The sequence below is a fragment of the Pristis pectinata genome, chromosome 4 (assembly GCF_009764475.1).
Source record: "Pristis pectinata isolate sPriPec2 chromosome 4, sPriPec2.1.pri, whole genome shotgun sequence".
In the NCBI taxonomy this organism is placed as follows: Eukaryota; Metazoa; Chordata; class Chondrichthyes; order Rhinopristiformes; family Pristidae; genus Pristis; species Pristis pectinata.
Window position 1 is genome coordinate 83,300,998 of NC_067408.1, and position 27,082 is coordinate 83,328,079.

Consider the following 27,082-nt stretch of genomic DNA (forward strand, 5'->3'; position numbering starts at 1 on the left):
CCTCAAGCTCTGTGAATCACCTCATGTCATCTCCTCACAAAATTGAATTGCTGAACATGCTGCAAATTCTCAACAGATCACTTAGCATCTATGGAGAGGGGGAAGTACAGCTGATGTTCCAAGTCAAAACTGTTAAGATTTTGCATATGGAGCAATTTGCTGTCAGATTTCGCTTTGCTTTGTTTTCCTTAAAGCAGAAATTGGCATTACCAATGTTTGAAGAGGGCAGCACAATGGCTCAGCAAATAGTGCTGTTGCTTCACAGCTCCAGTGACCTGGGTTCAATCCTGACCTCAGGTGCTGTCTGCATGGAGTTTTCATGTTCTCTCTGTGACCATGTGAGATTCTCCCTCTGTTTCTATTTCTTCTCTCATATAAGAACCAGGGTAGAGTTGATGGGCATGCAAAGGACAATGGATTGCAAACAAATAATTGCTTTTAAGCAAATATGAAAATATAGATACAAAAATAGAATGAGGTTAAGCCATTGATTGGATATTTGAACACTTTGTTTTTCGTCATCTTTTCTGGACTTTTGCACTTTAGGAATACCAAATTTCTGAAATAATTTTCAATATATCACTCAGCTGCTTTTTCTTTACTTTTTACTTTATTTTTACTTTATTTATACAGCATGGTAACAGGCCCTTCTGGCCCAAGGAACCCACGCCCAATTACACCCCTTCTCAGTCTGATATAGGTTGTCTATTGCAACAAACAATCTGCTGGAGGTACTCAGCAGGTCGAGCAGCATCTGTTAGGTGGTGGTGGGGACAGGGAATGGAATTGTTGCTGTTTCAGGGCAAAACTCTAAATCAGGATTGATGCAGGGTTTCGACCTAGAAGGTCAAAAATTGCTCCCCCCCCCCCCCCCCCACAGATGTTGCTCAACCACAATCAGTGAATATAAGCAGCAATACCTCCGGCACGATTATTCTCAACACTGGTGGCCCACAAGGCTGCGTCCTCAGCCCTCTACTCTACTCCCTATACACTCACGACTGTGTGGCCAGATTCTGCTCTAACTCGATCTACAAGTTTGCAGATGATACCACTGTTGTAGGCCTTATCTCAAACAGCAATGAGTCAGAGTACAGGAAGGAGATAGAGAGCTTAGTAGAATGGTGTCATGACAATAACCTTTCCCTCAATGTTAACAAAACAAAAGAGCTGTTCATTGACTTCAGGAAAGGGGGCGGTGTACATGCATCTGTCTACATCAATGGTGCTGAGGTCGAGAGGGTTGAGAGCTTCAAATTCCTGGGAGTGAACATCACCAACAGCCTGTCCTGGTCCAATCACGTAGATGCCACGGCCAAGAAAGCTCACCAGCGCCTCTACTTCTTCAGGAGGCTAAAGAAATTTGGTTCATCCCCTTTGACTCTCACCAACTTTTACTGATGCACCATAGAAAGCATCCTATCTGGATGTATCATGGCTTGGTACGGCAACTGCTCTGCCCAGGACCGCAAGAAGCTGCAGAGAGTTGTGGACACAGCCCAGTGCATCATGGACACCAGCCTCCCCTCCTTGGACTCTGTCTTTACCTCTCGTTATCTTGGTGTAGCAGCCAGCATAATCAAAGACCCCACCCACCTGGGACATTCTCTCTTCTCTCCTCTTCCATCGGGTAGAAGATACAGGTGCCTGAGGGCACCTACCACCAGACTTAAGGACAGCTTCTATCCCACTGTGATAAGACTATTGAACGGTTCCCTTATACAATGAGATGGACTATGACCTCACTATCTACCTTGTTGTGACCTTGCACCTTATTGCACTGCACTTTCTCTGTAGCTGTGACACTTTACTCTGTACTGTTACTGTTTTTACCTGTACTACATCAATGCACTTTGTACTAACTCAATGTAACTGCACTGTATAATGAATTGACCTGTACGATTGGTTTGTAAGACAAGCTTTTCACTGTACCTCAGTACAAGTGACAATAAATAAACCAAAACCAAAACCAATACCAATACCAACCTGCTGAGTTCCTCTGGCAGATTGTCTATTGGTCCAGATTCCAGCATCTGCAATCTCTCATATGTTGTCTACTGTTATTTTATGGGCTCTAATTTCTGTGGCTCTAATATCTGGACTTGCCCTACCCCATTCTGCCTTTCCTTCTGATTAAAATGCTTCATTTATATGTAACATTAACAAACTAAAATTTCATTGTAATTAATGCATAAATTACTTTTGTTGTATTATGGTGTTGAGTTTGTGGTGAAACAATTATATCCCTGAGCCTTAAGACTTGTTGTGCAAAGTCACAACTATTTGGATGATGTCACAATAATGGATAAGGCATCATTTTATACACAATATTTCTGAAGCATTCAACAACTGAATAATCAGTGATGGAGTGCAATATTCATGTGTCTGTGTTTTATTAGAAAAGATCCTTTATGAATATTTGTGCATAAAAAAAGACACTCAATACATCCCTACATGGCTCCCCTCACATTTCTGTTTCATTTTATTTCTTTTTTATGAAGAATGTATCAAGTTTTATGCTTGGAACTGAAAATGACCTGTTCCTTTATTCCAACGTCTCTACTGGTAAACTCCTGAAACTCATTATCTTTAAATGCCAAACATTTCATTTTATGAATTGAATTGTGATACAAGTAAATCTCGATAAACCTGTAACTAGTATAATGAAGCTGTGAAAGAGAAAAATATACTAAAATGCAATGGTTGATCAGAAGACTGCATGGATCAGCTGTGACTCTAACACTATTCAATCGCTTGTAGGATACCAATGCATAAAAGCTTTAGAAAAAGCTTTCACTGAAGAAAATTATTCAATTTAGTCCTTGACTAAAACAACTATACTACTATTTAATGGAATGATTGTCATTTAATCATAGAGACCAGGACATAAAATATACATAGGTCTTCCCTGGTGTCATGCTAGCTTTGTTGGACAGAAGATAGCTCTGATTTGAAGAGCCTTTGAGAAACCCTAAAACCAACATGGAGTACAGAATTTTTAGAATGTGAACCTCAAAGAGGATTAGTTATCCTTGGGAGGCAAAGAAGTAGTGGAAATACAAGACACAAGAGACTGTATAACTCTGAAATCTGTAGCAAAAAGCAAACTGTTGGAGGAACTCAGTGGGTCAGGCAGCATCTGTGGAAGCAAAGGGAGATACAGGAGAATAGGCAGTATCGTGAAGTGAGAGGGAGGGGAAATGGTGAGGTAAGGGGCTGGCAGGCGACAGGTGGAACCACGTGAAGAGAGGAATGATGGGTAGATTAGGCCAGGTGGGGGAGTTGGGAGATGACAGCGAGTGGGTGATAGACAGAAGTAGATAAAGAGAAGGAAAACTGGGCAGATGGAGCCAGGTGGGGGAATGGGAGGGTGAAGGTAGAGAATGAGGCTGGAAGGTAATAAATGGAGACTGCAGATGCTGGAATCTGATGAGTAAGGAAGGTGATAAGTGGAGCCAGATAAGGGAGGGATGATGGGCAGATGGAACCAGTTGGAGTAGTGGATAGGAGACCCAACAGGTTAATTGTGTCAGTGATGGACAGATGTAACCCAGTGGGGTAGTGGAACAAGAATGAATAATATTGAGGAGGGGAGGTGGTAGGAGGAAAATGGGGGTGAATCAGAAGGAGAGAGAATGGAGCAGAGGGAGTGTGGGTTACCAGAAATTAGAAAATTCAATGTTCATACCATTGGGTTGTTGACTTCCCGGGCAGAATATTCTCCTTGTTTATATTTGGCCTCTCCCTGGCAATGGATAAGGCCAAGGATAGGCAGGTATGTGTGGGAATGGGAGTGGGAAGGGGAATTGAAATAGCATGCAAGGATAGCCATTGCGGACAGAGCGCAGGTGCTGTGCTAAACAATCACCTTGTTATGCTTGGTCTCACCGATGTAGAGGAGGCCACATCAAGAGCACCAAATGTTGTAGATGAGGTTGGAGGAGGTGCATGTGAACCTTTGCCTGACTGTTCAAGTCCCTGGATGGTGGTTTGGGAGGAGGTGCTGGGACAGGTGTTGCACCTCCTACGGTTACAGAGGATAGTGCTAGGGGTCAGGGACGGGTGTGTGGAGAGGGATGAATGAACCAAGGAGTCACAGAGGGAGTGATCCCTGTGGAAAGGGGTAGGGAGGGGAAGATTAGACTGGTGACGGGATCCCGTTGCAGCTGGCGGAAATGACAAAGGATGATCTGCTGGGTGGGCTGGTTGGGTGAAAAGTGAGGATCAAGAGACCCTATCTCTGTTCTGTCTGGTGGGAGGGAGAGTGAGAGCAGAAGTGTGGGAAATGGAAGAAATGTGGGGCTCCATCAACCACAGTAGAGGAGAAGACATGTATCCTGTAAAGGAGGATATTTCGAATGTCCTGGAGTGAAAAGCCTCATCTTGAAAATAGATGCAGTAGAGGCAGAGAAACTGAACGAAAAGGCGTTCTTACAAAAGCAGGGTGGGAGGAAGTATTATTGAGGTAGCTGTGTGAGTCAGTGGGTTGACAGTAAATATCAGTGGTTAGTCTCCTGAGATGGTGACAAAGAGATCCAGAAAAGGGAAAGAAGTGTCAGAAATGGTCCATGAATTTGAGAGTGGTGTAGAAGTTAGGAACAAAGTTGATAAATAATTAATGTAGCAGAGAGAGAGTGTTGGGGAGTGGTGCCAGAGCAGGTTAAGAACAAGGACTGTTTCACATAGCCAACAAAAAAACAGGTGTAGCTTGGGCCCATTTGAGTGCCATGGCTGTACCTTTGATTCATAGAAAGTGAGAGGTATCAAAAGTGAAGTTGTTCAGAGTAACAATTTCTGGATCACATGCTTGCATCTGATGGTTTCAAATCATACAGTCTAAAAATTGCAGCCTTGTTTTTGGGATGAGAGTGCTGCTGCTTCCCTGAAAATTCACTGTAAAAACTTGGACTAGACTGAGCATTTGGATAGCACTTTTTGTGATGGAGTTAACGTCAAAATGGAACTTATAGTTTCTCTCAGTGACACAAAGTGAAGAATCCTCAAAGAGATACTCAGACAACAAACTGGGGAGTATTAAGTAGAAAAGGTAACTGAGATTTAAATGATGTGGAGAAAATGAAATAAAGGTTTGGAAATACAGACAGGATTAAGGGAGAGAAATGAAAGAAATGGACAGAAACACTGAAGAAAATCCTTTATTTTCTGAACAATCTCCAGCAATAATTTCCATCAGTGGAATGTATATTTCAGGTCCAGAGAGGTTATTCAACTTACTCCAAATCCATGCAGTTGTAACAACTTCAATACCAAGCCTATCATGCAGACTATAATATTCAACCCTGTGGAAAAAGTAGGACACTTCTGAGAACAACTTGAGGATCTCAACATTTAACACAGCATGTGCAGATACCAGTAGCTGCCATCAGATTTACCAAATCATAATGCCAAGTATTGATAGCCCTGGCCATTGTGATTATAATAAACTCTAGGACAATACCTCCAAAAGAAGAGGAGAATGGAGAATATTGAAGTGAAAAATTTGCTCTTTCTTGTAACATACCATCTCGACATTGACAGTCCCAGGGAAATCCTCTTCACCAACAATAAGTTCTTACCACTACTGAAATTTAATCAGTTGTTTTCCACAGGTGAAATTTCGAAAGTAACATTAACTCTGGAACTGTAGTGCCTGAAACTGGAGGCTTATAGTACAAGTGGCACTTTAAGCAGCATGGCAATTAATATTCACCACAACTCCAGTAAGCAGCCATACATTGTATAACAACATGAAAGAAACTTGAGAGAGAATGAAGTGTAAGTAAACTATGAATATGAGAAAGTCTAGTCAATACGAGTAGGCCAATCAATTTTCTCCTCCAACAGTCTACCTAAAGCTATGGAATCATCGATTGCACTGATTCTTAGATTTCTGAAACATCATTATTTGCTGAGGGAATTATGCAACATTCCACGATTTTTCCTTAACTTCTTCCCAAACTCTTACAATCGTCCTTGACCTTTGCTTTTCCCAATCTCCCCAATCTGACTTTCCCAATCTTACGATCTTGAACTGAGACTGAATTGGTAATGGTAGGTGCATATTGATGCCAAAACCATTGACTCCTTTCCCAAATGGATATTTCTTCAACACACTATCAGTTTTTTGCTGAGACTGTTCTGTGGATGCTCTGCTCTTTGGGGAAAAAGAAATGCCTAATCTCAAAAGCACAGCTGAAAGACATTGTGGGAGTTGGTTAAAATCATCAAAGGGTTAGCATAATTTACCACAGAGCTGGAGGCTAACAGTGATTGCTTACATCAGTCCCCACTGGAATACAGTCAATTTTAAAACTGGTTTTGAGAAGAAGGAATCAAAATAATTAAATTTGGATTATTATTCATTTGTCAAGGAGAATGTGCTGACATGAGTTTGAAGTTCATGTATCTTAATTGACTGAAAGACCACGACAGTTCCCAGTTAAGGAATCAATCATTTTCAGTTCTGCTGCAAATAGACAGAAAGAAATCCCTGTGGTGAATGTTTGTGAACTGCTTCCAATGGCTTCCACTTTACCATAGAACAATTATGAACTCGTGACTGTAAAAGCTAAGTTTTGAAATTGTTTTAACTTGTTAGTTCAGAGGTTGCGATAAAGGGGCATTTCTACATTAGGCAGTTCTCGTGCAGAGCTGCAGAAGTCAGAGATTTGGTACCGTAATGTTGCACTCCTATTTCTGACCATGCTCCTTCTGAGTATGGTTTTGTCTCAGGAGGCAAGAGATTATTAACAGTGCACAGGTCGAAACCACTGTTCTAGTACTTGATTTCTACCAGCAGATGCTGCTAGTGAGCTATTTTAAAAGTACTTATTAGATATTAACAACTTCTCAAAATGAGCATTGTCCAGCTTGCCCTGATGAGATAGTTGGCTCCTCAATGTACCAACAATGTTGAAATCATTAAACCTTTCCTGTTAGTGGTCAAAATACATTGTGTGTTTATGAGGAAGTATTTGGTTACCAGTTGAACTTCAGGTCTCCCACTTATGTTGATTATCATTTGTGGCTATGTCACTCAATGTGCTTTGGGAGATAACCAGGACTTCCTGGGGATGTTGTGGACAAATTTAATGTGCTTTTGTCCTGGAATGCATAGAAATGAAATTTGATCAGTTGCATCGATGTGCAAGGTTCCTTCATTAATCTGTTCCCTTTGCAAAACAGATTCATTTTTGCGATGATAGTAAGAGGTAATTATAAAAAAGGTTTGTCATCAGCATTCATAAAAACTTGGAAGGGAGAAGAAAATAGGGTTCTTAGCCATAATCCTTGCTGGAGCTATATGCTCATGTGAACATCTTGACAGATTATGGTTAAACTGTCATACCTGGCAGAGTCAGTTGTTCATCGGGACCTCACGATTTGAGTTTATGGTCAGTGGAATGATGTTTGGGTGAAAAATAACTATAATATTTGAACAATATTCATCAGTCATTGTGTAAAATTTGCATATGAAGCCAGAGGAAATTTTTAAGGAAATCTAAGATATGTAAGCTATTCTTTCTTGACACAATCATAAAAGAACAATAAATAGTCTAGGATTAGTCAGCAACTTCAGAAGAAAAGGACATTTGGCTTTGACCTCCAGTAAATGTGTTCCCAATTGTTAAGGGAACTGGTAGGGTGCGGAGGTTTGGCATTGTAAGTCCCGAAGATTGTTTATCTTCTCATGCATAATAGAGGAAATGTCTCAACTTTTCCTAAAAATTTACAAATCAAATCCAATTGACCTGCATCCATGTACTGGAGGAAATTAACTTCTAGGCTAGAAAGTTATGTAACCCCTTGGGAGTTAATATAGTTTGAGGATTGATGAATTCTTCGAAAAATAAATAGGAACTATGCTGCAGAGCAAAGGAATATTTAATCCTTGGCTTCAAAAGATATATTTAAACATTGATCTCTGTATAAATAATCTTCTTACCGTGTATAAATGTACAAATGAAGCTTCCTATCATTATGTAACCTAGAAAAATCATTAAAACAATTTCAGGGACAAGTTATATGCAAACGTGTACTATATTTCTTTTGCTTCAAAATATCATCCTTTAAACCTTGCCCTGGGAAGAGAATGTATAAAACTGCAGCTTGGTTTGAAACAAGACATAAAATTCAAGGAGGTCGATCTCTTGACACTATATATTTTTGTATCCAGGTGACTTTAAATGAAATTCATTTCTATTCTGCAGTACAGTTTTATGCAAAATGCTATATAAAGTCTAATTATGAGCCTCCTGAATAGCTGTACATGAGGTTAAATTCAGGTTATTTAATTTTCCTTTAAGACAACAGGAATCATGTGAACCTATTCCTCTGGTACATGACTGATCAAGGATTAATAGGATGTTCATCTCATGAAAAACATGTAATTTTTTTAAACAGAAAGATGATCTCACTTTGTTAAAGCATGACCCATTCACTCCATATAAAGTCTGGGCTTCACTGGATAAAATTTAAAGGGAAGGAATTTTGTTATGTGCTGCTTAAGCAATGATATTACTCAAGATTTATAGTGCCACACATACTTGGCCTTTTGAAAGCAATTTCTGACAGTGCCAACTAAAATTCACTTTCCCATGTCGATTTTATTTTCTTTCATGATAGACAGCTGGTTAACAAGGTAGATATAATGATTGTAGTGTGAGTCTCCCACTGCCTTGACTGTAGGTCAGGCCTGAATTCCAGACTTGTGAGCTTGCACCAAGTCAGTGTTGTCGAACATGAACTGCATCAGGTTTAGTAGACTCACACACATCATGTTGAAGATTGTGCTAAGACTTTGAGTGTTCCTTCCTGCCATGAAAGATAAATATAGATCTATAACTTTCTCCTTGCAGGTTGGAAGAATTTTGTAACTTATTGAATCTTGCTTTCAGATCATCTTTAAAAGGGGAGCATCACTCCTTAGGAGAATTGTTTTGCTTGATCACGTAAATACTCATCAACAAAAATATATTGAGCTTAAGGAAAGAAGTAGAAGCAGAAGTAGGCCTTTTGGCTGTTCTTGTTGAATCCATCATTCAAAAGATCATGGCTGAATTCTTACCTCAGCACCACTGGCCTACAGAAACCTCATATCCTTGATTCCCCTAATGCCCAAAAATCTGTCAATTTCTGTCTTGAATATGCTTAGTGATTGAACAACCAGAACCTTGCAGGGATCGAGAATTCCAAAGATTCTCCAATTCTTGGATGAAGATATTTCTTAACTCAGTATTGAATGGTCAACCCTTTAGTTTGTGACTGTAATCCCTGGTTCTAGATAAACCAGCCAGGTAAGATATTGTCTCTATGTCTACTCTATCAAGACCCATGCAGATATTATATGTTTCACTGAGGTCACATTTTTCTTATTGAGAGTATAGGCCCAGTCGGTGTAATCTCTCCACAAAGGACAAAGTTCCCGCCCCAGAAATCAACCCTGCCTTGAAAGCAAGTGTTTCCTTCCTTGGGTAGGGAGACCAAACCTACATATAATAGTCTCGGTGCAGTCCCACCTGGGCTCTATATAATTGCAGTAAGACATCTTTATTCTTGCACTGAAATGCTCTTGCAGCATAGGCCAACATATCATTTGTCTTCCTTATTGAAATGCTGTACATTAATTTACATTGACTCACACAGAAGGAAGCACAGGTCCCTCCAACACCAACATTTTTTAATCTCTCACCATTTTTTTAAAATAAACTTTGCTTTTTTTTTGTTTCGGCGAAAGTTGATGACTTCACATTTTTTTCCACATTATATTCCAACTGTTATCTCCTCACCCATTCACCTAACAACACTGGAGGTGGTTTTGACTTCTGACAGGATAATCTTGGATAAGCATGGTAAAGTATTTGAGCTTTTGGATAAATCAGTAAACATTGCTCTCATTGAACTAAAGCATTATGGTATCAGGTAATGCAACATATTTGTAATTGACAAATACTTTTGTGTAATAACAACCTCTGTTCAAATATAAAAATGTAAAAAAAAGTGCCCAGTCAACATGAAGAATCATACTAAGTGTTATGTATTGGTATGTATTTCCAAAAAAAGTCATGAGGTTCCATACAATATGATGGGGCAGACTGCCTTGTTAGGAAATATCCATTATTTCTCTGATTGAAGACATATAAACAATTAGGGAGTGGTGAAATAAAAAAGGAAAAAGAATGTTATAAAAAGAGAGGAAAGAAAACTAGTTATTCTGTTATATTTACTGCTCCTGGTGCTGCACTTAACACAAACCTCAGATGTATATCTTCCACTGCACCATTGTCACATCTTGCAAAGATTGCCAATTACTGTTGACTTCTAGACAATTCTGTGCAATAGACCCATGACATGATGAGAGAGGAAAGAATCCATTAATTCAGGCTTGAGTACCTAACTCCCAAAGATCAGAAGAAAATGTGCTGACAACTGATCAGGAACCTAGATACTTCCTTGTGTTCATTTGGAAAATCTTCCAGCTTGGTTTATGTAACAGCATGCTAAACGATACTTCAGTTGTATACTGTGAGGAACAGATCATGCTGCAATGTATTTTTTATGATTGTACAAACAATGTTGTTGTTGATCAGAAGGCACATTATTCAAAGAATCCCAATGTTAGAAGTAATGTGATCAATTATCCAAATATGTCACCAGGTAAACCAAGTTGCAGATTCCTACAAGAAGCCATTTATGGAAATCTTTGAAAATTGTTGTTTCTGATTAGTCCTCAATCTGAGGATTTACGAAAGAAACACTCTTTGTCTAAAATGATCAATATTGTTGATATCTACTGCAGTCCTTCAGATGATAAAATTTGTTGTGATTTTATACCATTCCTGCATTTGGCACAAAAAAGAAGTCCTGTTATTATTGTTGAAGCTTCAGCCCAAATTGTGAATCCAATGGCATGTAACCAGTGTGAAATAAATGGCAGGTACTAAGAGGTGAACAAATATCGGACTAGCTCTCCTGTCAATATCCAGTTACCAGCACCAAGTGGTAGTACAGACCTGCTGTGGTAGACAGAATGGATGGATTCGATTTTTTTTTCTCTCCTGTATTCATCTCAGAGTGTGAAGTGACAGTTCTGGAGAATAGATAATTTTTTTTTCATTTTGCACCAAGTGACAGCTCTGAGCACATTTATGTCAATGCTTTTGATTGACATGATTGTACAATTTCCATTTTACCAAGCCAGAGGAGCATATAACCAGACTATAAATTTGCTGCAGATACTTGCAGAAGTCATTGACAGAATTAAATGTATTTTAATGTCACAACAATAATATGTGAGAAAATTGCAGTTTTAATTGTAATAAAAGCTTTCTTCAAGATGGACAGTGTTAATATGTTATTTGTGAAAAAAAAGCAACATCATCAGCAATTCTGACAATATGAGAGGCATATGTACAGCTGCACGTAAACTGCTAATTGCAACGTGGAGTGAATAAATTACTGGGAGCTGCAGGTAACCAGGTCCTTGATCAGTTACCTTCATCACAAAGCAAATAAGGAATAAAATGGAAAACACTTTCTTAAAAATGTTACTTGCAGCTCTGCAGGTGTATACTAATAGTTTGGGCATAGTCTGATTCTGTTTTGCCACCATTTACTTTATTCAGTTGTGTGTTGTTAAATGACAATATTCATTATGACAATCTTCCCCACTGATCAAATCTTCCGAATCACAATGATCATCAAAATAGTGTGTGCGTATTAGGGTGATAGGACGAATAGCAGAGATAAGTTTTCTCTTGAATTGAATTTTAGGCAATTTATATGTATGGAGGGTAGGAGGTCAGAGTCAGTAGCATTGTCATTTACTTTTCCTCATTTAATGGGCAAGCTCACTGTACAGCATGGTCTTAATGAAATGAGGAGCATGTTTATTGTCGAATTGGAATATGTCTTAAGGGATGATGTGTTGACATGGTTGTTGTTGAGAATGTTGTTTGGGGGTGGGGGAGTATCCAATTGAATTGAATGAGAATTCACATTCTCTTGGGAGAGCTCAGTGATCTGAACAGGAAGCAGAGCAATAGCTTTGACTGGCTTTTGGAAGAACAGTCAAATTCCTCGAGTGCTAAAGCTTTCAGAGCTACAGTCTTGAAGGTTTAAAGCCTTACAAGAAACAGATCAATATACCTTGAGTCCATAGTACTTTCAATATTTGTCTGAGGAAGAAAGCAAGGGAACTGATGTAAAACAAAACAGCAATTTCTCATATTTGATGTAGGAGGAAGCCATTTGCCCCATCAAGTCCATGCTGGATCTGAGAGCATTCCCATCAGTTCCATTCCTCCACATATTTCCCTGTAACCTATCCACTCTCACATGGCCATCAGCTCCCCATCTACCCCCCCCCCCCCACCCCGCCGCCACTCTCCTACCCTTGCTCTAGGGGTAATTTATAGCAGCTGATTAACCTGCTTACTATCATGTCTTTGGGATGTGGGAGGAAACCAGGGCATTTGGGGGAAAACCAGGCAGTCACAGGGAGAATGTATAAACTCCACATAGACAGCATCCAAGGTCAGGATCAAACCCAAGTTGCTGGACTTGATTGTATCAAGATTTGATTGACTAAATACCATATGGTTTTGAAATCAATGAATTAAAACATGAGATCAGTTATAACTAATAATAAAAATTGGAATGAAGTATTATGCAGAAGCTGCATCCCTATATATTTTCCCTGCATGAACAAAATATAGGGTAATGCTACATAATCCTCATTGCTGAACATTATTCATTCTGTCTCTAACATTAAGCTCATCACTAGCACAACATTATATATGCTCCCAGCACAACATTAAAGAGTAATGGTTATGCACGATAATATGCCATTGAGGCTCTTTTACTGTCACTTTTGATTTATCAGCTGACAAAAAAAATGAAAGTAAGCAGAAAGTGACAAGCATCAAGCTTCTTTTCAGTATGATGTTGTTTTCCTCAAGGGAAACCTCAGAATGAACAACTTGCCATATGATTGTTCTGAAATAAGAAATTTTATAATTTTCAGAGATGGCCTTTATAGATTTGTGGTTTCTTTGATTACACTGTCTATTTGGAGGTTCGATGAGTTGCTGGAATGATGAACAGCAAAATATGCTCAGGATCTGCACAGAAACTATTAAATAACACAAAACAATACAAATGACATTCTCTCAGATTTGGACATTTTAACCTTTGTTTTACTGACTAAACCAGAATTCCATTTATCATTGGCATTATCAGTGTCATGGCCTATGATTGGAAAGGTACAGCGATGCCTATCTATAAATTGGATTTATAAATAGTAAGCAGTGATACAATTGATGATACCACGTCATTTGCACCATTTAAAGGTTCCCAGTTGGAACTGCTACTTGAATGATGGAATACAGAAGCCTGAATTTGGAAATTCAAGGTTTTGGATCTGATTAAAATTAACCATTTCCAAAGTCAAAAGTCAAAGTTGAGTTTATTGTCATATACACAAGTACATGTATGCACAGTTGCAATGATAAACTTATTTGCAGCAGCATCATAGGCATATAGTATATAAGCAGCATTCACAGTAAAAACATAAATTAAACATCAATTATACACAATTTTACAAGAAAAAAACAATTGGAACAAAAAAACAAAGTCCATTTTAGTGCAAAGTGATCAGTGGTCATAATGTTTCTTGTGATTAATTATGGGACAGTTAATTACCACCAGATCAGTCTATACTCATCGTCAACAAAGTGATGGAAGATGTCAACAATGTTTTCGAGCAGCATTTACTCTCCAGAAACTTGCTCACTAATCCTCAGTTTGGATAGGACCACTTAGCTGTAGACATTTTTGTTTTGCTCTCAGTAGGGACAAAGGAACTGAATTCCAGGAGCGAGGTGAGATTGCCTGCCCTTAACATACAGGCAGTATTTGATTGAGTGTGGCATCAATGAGACCTGGGGAAACTCAGGTCAAGAAAAAAATCCTCCACTGGCTGGAGTCGTACCTCAAATAAAGGAAGATGGTTATTGTGTAAAATCAATCATCTTTGCTTCAAAATGTCGTTGTATGAGTTCCTTGGAGCAGTCTTCTAGGCACAAACATCTTCAGCAGTTTCATCAATGATCTTCTTTCCATCATTAGATGAAAGGGGATTTTCACTGATGGTTCCACCTCTTTGGTAAAAGAAGCTCCTACACCTATTTGTAGCAATACAGAGACAACATGCAGGCATGTGCTGATAACTTCAATTAACATTTGTGTCATGCAAAATCTCAATGCTAGTCAATAATCATCTCCAATAAAAGAAAGCCAACCCTCTGCCACTCCAAAATTGGCATTATTAAATATTCCATCAATCTCTACATTGATCGGAGAGGATATGGGCCAAATGCAGGCAGATGGGACTAGCTCACTGGGCAACACAGTCAGCATGGACAGGTTGGGCCGAAGGGCCTGTTTCTATGCTGTATGATTCTTTGACTCTAATTATAAACTTAACTGAACCAGCCACACAAATACATGGCTGCAAAAACAGTTCAGAATCCAAGTATCTTGTGGCAAGTGACTCTCCAATGACTTGTTGCCACCTGCAATTCACAACTCAGTAAGGTCATGAATTCACAATTCATGACCTCATAAAACTTGCCTGGTTGAGTCCAGCTCAAGAAAGTTGACTCCACCAAGTACACAGCAGATCTCTTAATTAACCCCCTCTCTGAACTTTCACATTATGCAGTATGTACCATCTACAAAATCCACTGCAGTTCATCACACAGGCTACACAGACAATGCCTCCCAGACCCATACCTCTACCAGAAGGAAGGATAAGGATAGCAGTTATATGGGAATGCAACCACCTGCAGTCAGGATTATTCAGGATTAAAATGGGATTAATCTGCACTTTAAAAGGCGGAGATTGATCAGGGATAATCAGCATGGATTTGTTGGTTGGAGATCCCATCTGACTTATTTATTGAGTTTTTTGAAGAGGTAATGAAATATATCGATGGAGGCAGTGTGGTTGATGTGGATTACGTGGAATTTAGAAAGGCCTTTGAAAGGTTCACATGTGGAAGGCTGGTCCAAAAAACTGGCCCTTTGGATCCAAGGCAAATTGGCAAATTGGCAAATTGGATGTAAAATTGGCTTGTATTTAGGAGGCAGAGAGTGATGGTGGAGGGTTGCTTTTGTGGTGGGAAGGCTCTAACCAGTGGCGTACCACTGGGATCAGTGCTGGAACTCTTGCTGTCTGTCACATACATTACTGATGTGGATATGAATGTAGGAGATATGATTAATAAGTTTGCAGATGTCATGAAAAGTGGTAGTGTTGTTGCTAGTGAGGAAGGTCATCTTTGGTTTCAGAATGTTAAGCTGGACAGAGCAATTGCAGATGGAACTTAAGCCTGATAAGTGTGAGGTGATACATTTGGAGTGGTCAAGGAAGGGTGGTACATATACCATGAAGGGTAGGACCTTGGGAGTATTGAAGATCAAAGTATGTTCAAGTACAAATCCAAAGATCTGTGAAGGTGGCAGTAAAGGTAGATGAGATGGTGAAGATGACATACAGGATACTTGTCTTCATTAGCCAGGATTTAGAATATAAAAGCAGGGGGATTATGGTACAAAATAATGAAACATTAAGTAAGGCCATAGATGGAATATTGTGTACAGTATTAGTCACAATATGATAGGAAGGATATGATTGCCCTGTAGATGGTGCAGAGTCAATTCACCAGAATGTTGTCTGGGATGGAACTTTTCAGTTATGAGGAGACTAGGTGGGTTGCATTTGTTTTCTTTGAAGCAGAAGATGCTAAAGAGCATAGATTGGGTTGACAGTAAGAAATGTTACTCTCTGGCAGAGGTGCCTAAGACCAGAGAACATAAGTTTAAGATGACGAATAAGAGGTTTAGAGGAGATCTGAAGAAGAATCTTCCACACAGTGGACAGATGAAGTCTGGAATGCGTTGCCTGAGAAGGTGTTGAAGGCAAGTACTCACACAGCATTTTCAAAACATCCAGATGAGCACCTGAATTGCCAAGACTGAATAAACTATGGACTAAATAGTGATAAATGGGATTAGTATAGGTAGTTACTTGACAGTTGACACAGACACAGCAGGCGGGCTGCACTCTGTGATGTTCTAGCAGAGACGTTTCACCATTCCTTCATTGTCCCTGGGTCTAAATCCTGGAACTGTCCATCCAACAACGCAGCAGAATTACCTCCACAGGAAAGAATTTTGGCAGTTTAGGAAGGTGGCTCGTGATCACCTTTTCAAGGGCAATTAGGCATGGCTATTAAAATACTGGACATGCCAGCAGCGCTCACATTCCATGTAATTTTTTAAAAATTTGCAAGGGCCTCGATCACTGAGAGCAAATCACAGGAACTTGCAACCATTTGAGGGTCACCCCAGGCTCTGATAATGTATGATAATTGCAAATTATTTTTTAAGCTGTGAACTGCATAAGGTGAATTTCAAAAATATCACTAACTGCAGCGGCACCTTTTAGGAAGACCATCTGCAGAATACATTCAAAATGATCCTGAAGTATATAAAAGCAAGTTTAAAAGCCGTGATGTCTGACAATTTCTAACGTCCATCAAGGGAACATGGTTAGGCACTACAACATCCTGTTTCAGCTCCCCAGCTCCAACAATAGCATAAAACTGGCATTTCACAATGAGAAGCCACTCATACACAAGTGTGCTTTTAAATTAATTTTTAACACAATGGTGGGGAGGGGTGGGGAATTACTACTCTTCCTTGTTGGCTCACACCTTTTTCCATTTGACAGTTAGGTCATGAGGATTGCAAATTCCAAAATTGATGTCCAATTGGAAATGAGTTAAATTACGCTTATCTCTGTACCCTGAGTTAGGTTGGGGTAAATTAACCAGGTATCCCACTTCTCATAGCTATTCAGCAACTCCTGCAGAAGGTACATTTGGTACAGATAGGGGGTGACGACAGAGTTCTAATCAGCTGTGCCAAGGTCAATTGACCCAGCCAACACTCATTGCAACTTTTACTATCTTAAAAGTAAGTGTCCACTTGGTTCATTGGGGTTGACATCATGAAAGAATGAGAAAAGACATAACGGATTCCAGAGCTGAGGGATAATTATGCAGAATAAAGCCACTGTTAGGTCAGCTCATATGTACTGCTTTGTTTAAAATGATTAAAATTATTAGTTTTTGCCTTACAATCACTTAAGGCAATTAAAAAAAAATTAGGGGCTCTCTCACTGCGTTGCTCATGGCAGGTGGTCAGTGATAATATCTCTATGATTAAACCTAAGACTTGTAGTTTAAGATGGAAAGGCCAAGAAGAGAATATTTGAAAATATTATTGCACATAATGCTGTGAACAAGGAGTTAAATGTCAAGCTCAGGCTGAAGCAGTTCAGTTGACCACCAGGATTCCCAGCTAAGATTGTACCCTGGAATTCAGTTCTAGTATTTACCTAAATTGGATATTTCTTAAAATTGTGCATTCCTTTTGCTTTTTGTCAATCCTTTTTAATGTGACAACAGTAAATTTGAGCACTGACTATTGAACTCCATAAATCTGAGGTTCGGTAATGGAAGAAGGTTAGTCCCTGTGATATATGCTTTGCATTTATTGAGAAATTATCTGTTGCGGATTCCCAGACAATTATGTTGTATGGTGTACTGGATCAATAACAGGGAGATTGAGATGTATTTAAAAGTTCACATGTAACATGATTTTTCCTGGAAATATTATACACTGGATTAACAAGAATTCTTGGCTCAGTGCATGATGATTCCTCTTGATCTGGGTGATTGGTGAGAAAGCCCTTGTTAAAATACGTCTTTATACTGCTGGAGCTGACAGCAGTCTGAGGTTCCTTGAAATTGTCCAGAAGAAAGGAATATTACACTGATCTTCCAACAATTATGTGGACAAGCATTAGTAATAACAAGTTACAGTTATTGCATCAAAGATTCAGGGGGAGGAAGGGACATCTGTTGAGATGCTTAGGATCTTGTAAGTGACGGTATGTGAGAAATGGGATCAGCATTCTTATACCAATAACATACAGTACCTTCATTTGTGCATAATGTATCAAGCATGATGACTGGTAATATGCATGTTGCCACAATATGTAATCATGCATATTGCCATTTTTCAGAGGGGCTACCTAGATTTGTGAATTACCCATTCATGTTTATAATATCAAGCTTTCAGGAGTACATACATAATTTAAACTGTGCTGCACAAAATATCTTTTCGTTTACTTTGGTGAAAGTTAGTGCTCAATGGAAGAGGAAGGAGGCATTTTCCCATCTTGCAGACCCAACCATTTCACATTAAGCACCCTTAGGTTTGGTAATGTACTGACAGGGGCTAAGAAAAGCACACTCCACTGCAGTCATCCAGTCTCTGAAGAGGGTCCCCAAATGTGATATTTTTAGTTTCTGACTGACATTTGCAATTTAATGCCAAAGTAGGAACAGTTTTCTCTGTGGATCCATGTATGTTACTCGGTTGAGACTAACCAAATTAATTTTATGTATGATCTCCGCAAACTCCAGAACTGTGATTCTTTAATATTAACACTGCAGGCTGAATTTAATACAAGCCCCAGAGGTAAAAGGCCACTGTGCTAAGACAGCACTATGAATTCCCCAGTAGGATATTGAAATGGATGTCATTTGGTTCATTGTAAAATCTGTGATTAAAGAACAAAAGGAACAGATGCAGACCAATGAAGAAGTTTAAAGAATTGATGCAAAGCGTTGCAAAATAAATGTTTTAAGAAAATAATTCAGACTGAATGTCTGAATTCAGAGTGTTTTTGAGCAGTACAATGTACCAATGAAAGGGAGAAGGATGAAGAAGAATTAATCTAATGATTGAATCCAGGGCTTCCTTGAAGGGAAGTCACAAATCAGTGTTTGTGAAACATCTGTAATGTCTAGAAAACTGATTGTCCAAGCATATCTCAGCCATGCTGCATGTGGGACTTGTTTACTAACATTCAGGGTGAACCCTATTTGTAATTCTCATGGAGGCAAAAATATCTTGGGCAGCAGCTCAAAATGAACATTAGCAGCTTGATAGCTTGTTTACCCTTCCTGATTTACAAACATCTGGAACAGTGTTAAATAGTCTGCTGATTCACAAAAGCCCAAAATGAAATTCATCCCCAACTGTAATTTTTCCATTGAAGCCTCAGTAGCCCTTATTAGAAAACCCGTTCAGTGCACTTGACAGATTTCGTAGATTAAACTTGATAGATTTTGTTTTCTGTTGTTAGGGAAACCATAATTCAGGTACTTTCACTGAGATGAGGAATGTTATTGCAGCTTATTTGAAAAAGAAACATGGTCTAAACAAAGTTTTCATCCATGGTTTTAATTATTTGAAAGAACCAACATCAAAGCAACCATTTTTTGTTTTTAAGTTTCCTTTTGTTCAAAGGTATAATTCATTTTTGTATACATCTATTTTCTTCATTTGCAGCCTCTTTTCCTTGAGATCTTTTCTATACATTTTAAGCCAAGTTTAACAAGGCTTCAAAATGAAAGATTAAATAGGTTACAAAATTGAAATATTGCAATCAATCAGTGATTTTAAAAAACTGTATTAAAGATCTTTTCCTCCCCGAAATATTTCCTACTGGTTTCCAAAGTGTCTCCACTGGAGGTCAGAAAAACGATGATAGAAATGATCTTGGGTGATCTACATTAAAGTTCTGTAAAGCCTGTTATGCATCAACTGCTTCGTCCATCAGCTGGAAGGGGAAGCCAGATTCTAATGCCAAGCTGTCTAATGTTTTATGGCCATAGTGATTTAATTATGATGTTAACTTATCCATGAGTGAATGCAGTTTGCAGGGCTGGTCTTCAAAAACTTTAATTTCAGCCTCTGACTTTGAGGTCTGTTGGACTTGTTTGCAAAAGAAAAAGTATGGGAATCAAATTGGTGCAAATGATGTAGATTGCAAATTGGAACAAAGAAGGACAAGGCCTACAAGTTTCATTCCAAACTGCACATAATCCTGACTTGCAAATTTATTACTGTTTTGTCACAGTTACTAATCTAAATCCTGGAACTCCCTACCCAACATAACTGTAGGGAGTATCTGCACTGGAAGGACTGATGGGTCACCATCATCTTGATGGGAATGTGCAGAAAATACAACTGGATTTTAGTGGGATTACTATGGTTGATGCAGTGGGCTGAAGAGCCTCTTTTTGTGCTGTGTGACTCTTTGACTCAGAATCAAAGAATGAATGATTCCATGGCCTTCTCAAGGGCAGTTAGGGGTGGGCAATAAATGCTGACCTCACTAACAATACCTGGATCCAGAATATTTTATTTTGTTTTTGAAAAGCCTGGAAAATTATCATCTCCATGAAATTTCATGCCTTTGGTATTTAGTGTGTGATTAATAGTGAACGATTGAAACTTTGGCATTGTTATTACTTTTTTCATAACAAAAGCATTTCACCACTAGTCAATTTATGCAAAAAATGGCTTACATCAGCAAGGTGGCTTGGACTGGGCAAAGGGATTAATCATTTTGCTGGCACTCGTAGATGCAAGACATGATATATATTGGGACTCTGGCCTCATTTTAACTTTTAAGTTGAGCTGCTGAAAAATTGAGACACCCCGAGGTGAATCCAAAGCAAAATAAAGCGACACAGTTAAACTTGATAAGAGGCCATATATTGGACCAAATAACCAAAACCTTAGTCAAAAAAGTGGGTTGTTGAGGATCAATATAAAGAAAGAGAGAAGGAGGGGCAAAGATTTCCAGGGAATTCCAGAGCTTCAGGCTAATGCAGCTAAAGTTAAGATTAGCCGTGATAGAGTGTTTAAAATTGGGGATATCCAAGACATTAAAAGCAGTGGAGAGTGGAGAATACATGAAGTGCAGCAGATTACAAAGTTGTGGAAGGGCAAGACTGGGGAGAAATCTCCAAACAAGGATGAGAATCTTCAAATTAGACTTCAAGATACTTGAGTGACTCTGTGTCAACCACGAATTCTACCGAAGATATAATTGGGAGAAAACACTGTTATTTAAGTTATATAATATCTTTGAAATGGTGTGTAAGGTAGCTCACCAGGAATGATTGAGTAATTAAGGCCAACAGTGATCGATAAAATTTAGCAGGACCAGCAATGCTTTGGACCCTGGTTCAATGCAATAAGAGTGCTTTTTAGGGAGGGGTGCACATCATTTTTTTTGCATTCTTATTGCAACATACAGAGTCTAAATCTGACACAGCGTACTACCAAGCAAAGTTAATTTGCAGAACCAAATTAGACATATTCCAGACTTCCTGAATTCCTCCCATCCTTGAATTTTTAACTCCAGAATGAAAATTTGAGACAATCACAGAAAATGAATCAATTAGTGCATTTTAACTAGCTTGGATATCATAATTGTGCTGGGGAGTTTCAAACCTTTAGTTACCTTTTAGGCAAAAGGCATGGAAAATATATGTCTTTGCTTCTTTGCAGTTAAGAAAAGCAAAGCTCATTAGTTGATACTTCACTTCAAGTATTTGAATTTTGATCTCTGTTTCTCTTGATTGACTGGTGTGCTTTACAATAACTGAATTGGGCTGCAGACATGCCACTTTTCACATTAAAATGTGAGTGGTTATACAGGAGACCATTAACTTTCAGCAGGCCTTTGTTATAGCTGCTTTTGTACTAGAGCTGATATATGTCCCTAATATTAGACCATTCACATAGCCATCTTGCTAACAGCTCACCAAAATACATTCATTCATTTTATTATCATACTTTGTATGAGATTGCTTTCTAAGAGATCACGCTAAGACCAAAAATCTAGCACAAGATCAGGTGTAATACAAGAATCATTTCCTTTATAAAAGGCTTGGATTTAAGAAATAGGTCACTATGTTGCACACATTGAAACTCAAGATGTTAGGTAGTACTCATAAATGAGAAATAAGCATTCCTGATTTAGGCCATTTATCTTGGATCACGTTCCCAATTGTTTTCCTCAGAGTCTGAGAACTATGGTTTATGCTTGTAGTGCTACTTTCTATCAGACTGTTTGTGAATTAATCAAAAGATTAGACTGTCAGATAGTCCAACATTGGAAGCATGTGTGAGTGGATCAGCTTTTCCCTTCCTTTCAATATAAATACCTGATTTATTTCCATATAGCATAATTTAGGAAATCCCTACTTCAGGTATGTCTTATTAACTGTGTCACTATGCGCAGCAATGTTGACCCTTTGCACATGCACACTCAATCTCCAGAGCAGTTAGCTTTTATTGGGCCAGCTTTCATTTAGAGGAATACTATTTTTCGTGAAGCTGTATGATTAAAATATTGTTGCTGGAATTTTAATTCTCTCATAACGAACAACATATAAAGAGTTTAGCACATAATAATTTGCCTTTTGAGCAGAAGCAAGTTGAATCAGAACCTAATTGCCCTCTGCCACTCTTTTGAAGGTATCACTATTATGTCTACATTGTTGCCATATATGGTTTCCTTAACTCTTTGGAACAGAAAATACTCAGGATAGCATTAATTTGTTCTTTGTTTAGGTTTGCCAGAGCAAGCATGGCACAAAGACAGCTACCATAACAAGAGAACATGCCAAAAAAAGCAATTTTCTTTATTAACAAAAATGGCTATGCCACTGACAAGAGAGGGTCAGGAATTGGGCAGCAATTCCAACCATGACTATGTTTGACCATTTTTCTTTCTCTCCAAACTGCCTTAAAACTAGTATCTGTTGAAATCCAGGGCTCGTTGAGATAGTATTGGTATTGGTTTATTATTGTTATCTGTACCAAGGTACAGTGAAAAACTTGTCTTGCGTACTGATCATACAGGTCAATTCATTACACATTGCAGTTACATTGAGTTAGTACAGAATGCATTGGTGTAGTACAGGTAAAAACAATAACAGTACAGAGTAAAGTGTCACAGCTACAGAGAAAGTGCAGTGCAATAAGGTGCAAGGTCACAACAAGGTAGATCGTGAAGTCATAGGTCCATCTCATTGTAAGGGAAACCGTTCAATAGTCTTATCCGAGAGATTAGATCATGATGGGTAATCTGGTTCCTCAATGAACTACCCAAAAATGCCTTTCAACCCACATGGACCAGGCAGCTGAGGTTTAACACCTGGTCCAAGGAAATTCATCACAGGAGAGATGCTTCAATGAGCATCAACATCTTTTGGCCATGGAGAGGGAAACAGGAAAACATTCAGTTGTGCTCCTAATTGCTATTTCTTTGTATCTCTGGAGCACATGCAAATAAGGCCCAGGGAGTGGTATGAGATTAAGCTGTGACTCTTCACAGTTGAAACAGCTTGCAAAAACACACTGTGCAGACTTGCATATGAATTTGAGTATGATACCAAAACACTGCCAGTGTCAGAGGAACAATTCTCCACAAGGTATTGGTCTTCAAAAAAGAAAGATAAAATATTAGTTAAAAGAAATTTTGGCACATGAAATTTAGCACCATATTGGAATACCAGTCCTTACATTAATTCTGTTTTTGAATTAGTCAGGGAGTGAAATGTAGATTATAGTGGATTCTCATTGTTTATTCTGTGCAAAGAAAGCCTATTATTGTATTTTTCCAGTGTGCTGCCATATCAGATACAGCTGATTACTAGCTTGTTTACATGAGAAACCTTTTCCACGCAATCTAGACATGTTTGGTTGCAGTACTTGTTTAAAAGTGTGCAGCAGTGGGAATTACTGATGTTCAATTTGGAAACCTACTGGAATCAGATGATGTAAATGCAGTTTATGCAAGCAATGCCTAAAAGCAGAAATCATTGTAACATTAAACTGGTGAGAACAAAGTTATTTAGAAAAGAAGCTGCTGATGTACTTTTTAATGTACATTTCCTACAGTTTAGTCCTGATTTGTCCCCTGCCCCCACTGCTCATCATGCTTCTTGTTCCTGTAGCTAGAAAGGGAAATAGTGGAGGCCATTGATCCCTGGACAGCTGCCACTGGTGAGCTTCATTCTATGCTCAAAGAAGTTGTTGTTACAGAATGTGATGGATGGAATTAGCTTCTCCTTTCTTGGATGGTTGCTTTGTTTTAATGAGTTGTTGCACTTTACCAGCACAGACTGATTAATAACTGCTAACTCTTCTTCTGATCAAGTCACAGTCAACATTTGAACCTCTGACTGCGACTTTACACTATAATGCTGCAGAATCAGTTTTGCAATATTAAATATTTCCCCTGGCTTATATTTTAGATTTATATATTAAATCTTCTCCACTTCTTTCATTGCTACATGGTGTCTCCATGTAATTCCCAGTCCTGAACTGTCTTTGAAGAAAGGCTGTACATAGTGACAATGCTAACATTGGCATTATAGAGATGATCGAGTTATTACCCAGTCAAGCTTAGTATCCACACTGCGCAAGTAACGATATTATGCGCATAATTTATATATAACTATTCTCCACTCACTGCATTTTTCTGTAAAAAAAAATGGCCCTGCCTCTAATGTGGGTACCTACTGTAATTTTTATTTTCTTTGCTCTTAAAATGGTCATTGTTTTCTGAATAAATTGACATTGTTTGCTGCACAATAGATTGTCTGCACCAAACCATATATCCTGCCCCACCTCCAAATCGCTTGCTCACAGGGTATTGTCGATAACTACTCTGTAATACAAAGAATACTCCAGTTGAAGGAAAGCAGAAAGAACGAATGGGATGACAAGAAGGAACAAGTTATGCAGTAAACCCATCTATTTCTATTTATGGTGGAACCCATCTATTTGGTAGATCTAGGATCAAAACGAAAGAAGAAATGATAAAATTAAACTAGGTAAAGGGTAGCTCAGTGGAGTTCTAACAGCAGTATGTCAAAGAATGGATGGATGTGATTGACCCAGTGACTTTTGACATCATACAGACACAAAGGGGAAAGAACAAGGATTTCACGACAGGGGATATTGAATCAAGTTATTCATCACACCCCTTCCATCCTTCAGCCACATGAGCAGCATACAATTTGCCTTCCTACCTCAGTGCAAATTGACCAACAAAAGGAAAAACAGATAAATTAACTTGCGTTTTTAAAGTAAAGAAGTGCATTTATTTTGTGAGCAATTAATGAGCCAGAATACAATACAGAAAATATGTGCAGTCATATTGAACTTGTGAGGAAAAATTATTTTGAAATGTCTTTAAGGTTCTGTTTAAAGCTATGGACTTCAATTTTTTTAAAAAAAAAACTTGTTACAAAGCTCTTTTCATGATTGTTCAATATCTCAGACTGATTTTGAACAAATATACTACCTGTAAAGTGTAGTCACTGTTGGAATTATGAAGGAAAGCAAGATGTGCACAGCAAGGTTTCACAAACAGCAGCAGGATAAATTGTCGCAAATTCGGTTCTCGTGATGATAGTCAGGGCAAAATCTCTTTCCTTGCTTTGCTTCAACTGAACCCAATAGATTATTGTATCCACTTCAGAGAGGAGAAACTGCTTTGGTTTACTAGCTCACATGAAAGACCACCTTCTCCAGAATTTTATCAGTGTTATGTTGAGATGTCAATTTAGACTCTGCATTAATGAAGTTAGTTTATGGAGTGGGATTTGAGGTGCATAGTCTTCAGTAAGTACTATCACTGAGCTGAATCAGATACCTTGTTTATATATTGCTTTTAGCATGTCAGGAACCTAAAATTCATGCACATTTTGTTTGGCCTAGAAATTCGGCCACCCCCAGTCCTATTAGTTCTATTAAATAAAAAGAGAAAATGCAGGAAAAATCAGCAGGTCAGGCTGCATCTGTGGAAAGAGAAACAGAGCTAACCTTTCAGGTCCAAAACCCTTCACCAGACCTTGGTAAAGGAGACCAAAGAAACTTGTTAAACTGCAGGGAGGTTGAGGGTGGTAGGACGTCTTTGATACAGTAAAACTGGAGTAATCATTTGGCTCCTTGCTAATTAAAGACTAAACATTGATTTATGTCACCCAAAGAATTTGTTGCCAAATGGAGCAAATGTCAGGCTTGCACCATTTGTCTTTTTTTAATGTGGATACAAATCACCAAAGGAGATTCATGGAAGATACAGCTCCAAGCTCCAAAAGCTCAATCAAAGGTCATAGTCAATCTCTGATCAGCCTCACCCACTTCCTTTGGGACCAATCTGAGGGTCTTATTTAACAAAGCAATTTGGCAAAAATATGGCTGCTGCCAGATGGCTGAAATGATTAAAATCAGGCTAAGGCCCAAGTTGGAGCCACCTTCAGGCTGTCTAGACTGGTTGCAGTAAGCACTCTGTGGGTGCTGTTGGTTAGGGCCCCAAAAGTCAGGTAGAACCAGTCACTGCCTCAGTAAGTGTTAATATTTCAGCAGATATTTAATGGGACCCACTTGGTGAATGCACTCTTAACTCCTCCAAAGTTTCATCCGGGCTGCCTTTATAGATCTCATCTACATGCTCAAGGAACTCAGTCCACAATGAAGCCCCGAGCACAAACATTTAAATGCAAGTGTTTACCAAAGTGTTTTGTGCTTTTGTCCAAATGCACTGTTATGAAGTGGACACTTTGTATTGATTAAAATAACTTATCTTTAATTTTGTGCTTTAATCACTTCTCAGTTCCTGACTCAGTATAAAATGACTGCATTCAGATAATATTATTAGGTGTTATAGTCAGATTTTTCATTGCAAGAATGAAGTGTCACAGATAATTACTGCTAGATCTTGTCAGCATCAGTCATCCAGTGCTGAATACTTCGTGTTTTGCAGGCTTAATTTGCAAAATATATTACTTTTGCCAAAAAAAGGGATTTAACTTTATTCCTCACTTTAGCAGCTTGGTAAGTTTCTGCCTCAAAGCACAATTCTGTTGTCTGGGTCGAGTTGCCTCAGATGGAGCTGTTGCCATGGTGATGGAGTGGTATCAGACCTTCATCAAGCTTGCTGCCAAAAGGGTGGCAGTGGTGGTGGCGGTGGTGGTGGAAGGGGGGCGGGGGTTGGGGAGGGGGTTTGTTGGGTGGGGGGGAGGTGAAGTAAAGAAGCGTGAGGAGGAAAGCAGTCAATTCACGCTCAGAG

The 27,082-nt window shown here is 38.8% G+C and overlaps 1 protein-coding gene across 2 annotated transcripts in view; it reads left to right on the forward strand.

Moving 5' to 3' along the window:
• lsamp (limbic system associated membrane protein) overlaps positions 1–27,082 on the forward strand; it is a 1,650,453-nt gene that overhangs the window by 1,023,149 nt on the left and 600,222 nt on the right. The gene's annotated exons all lie outside the window — the stretch shown is intronic.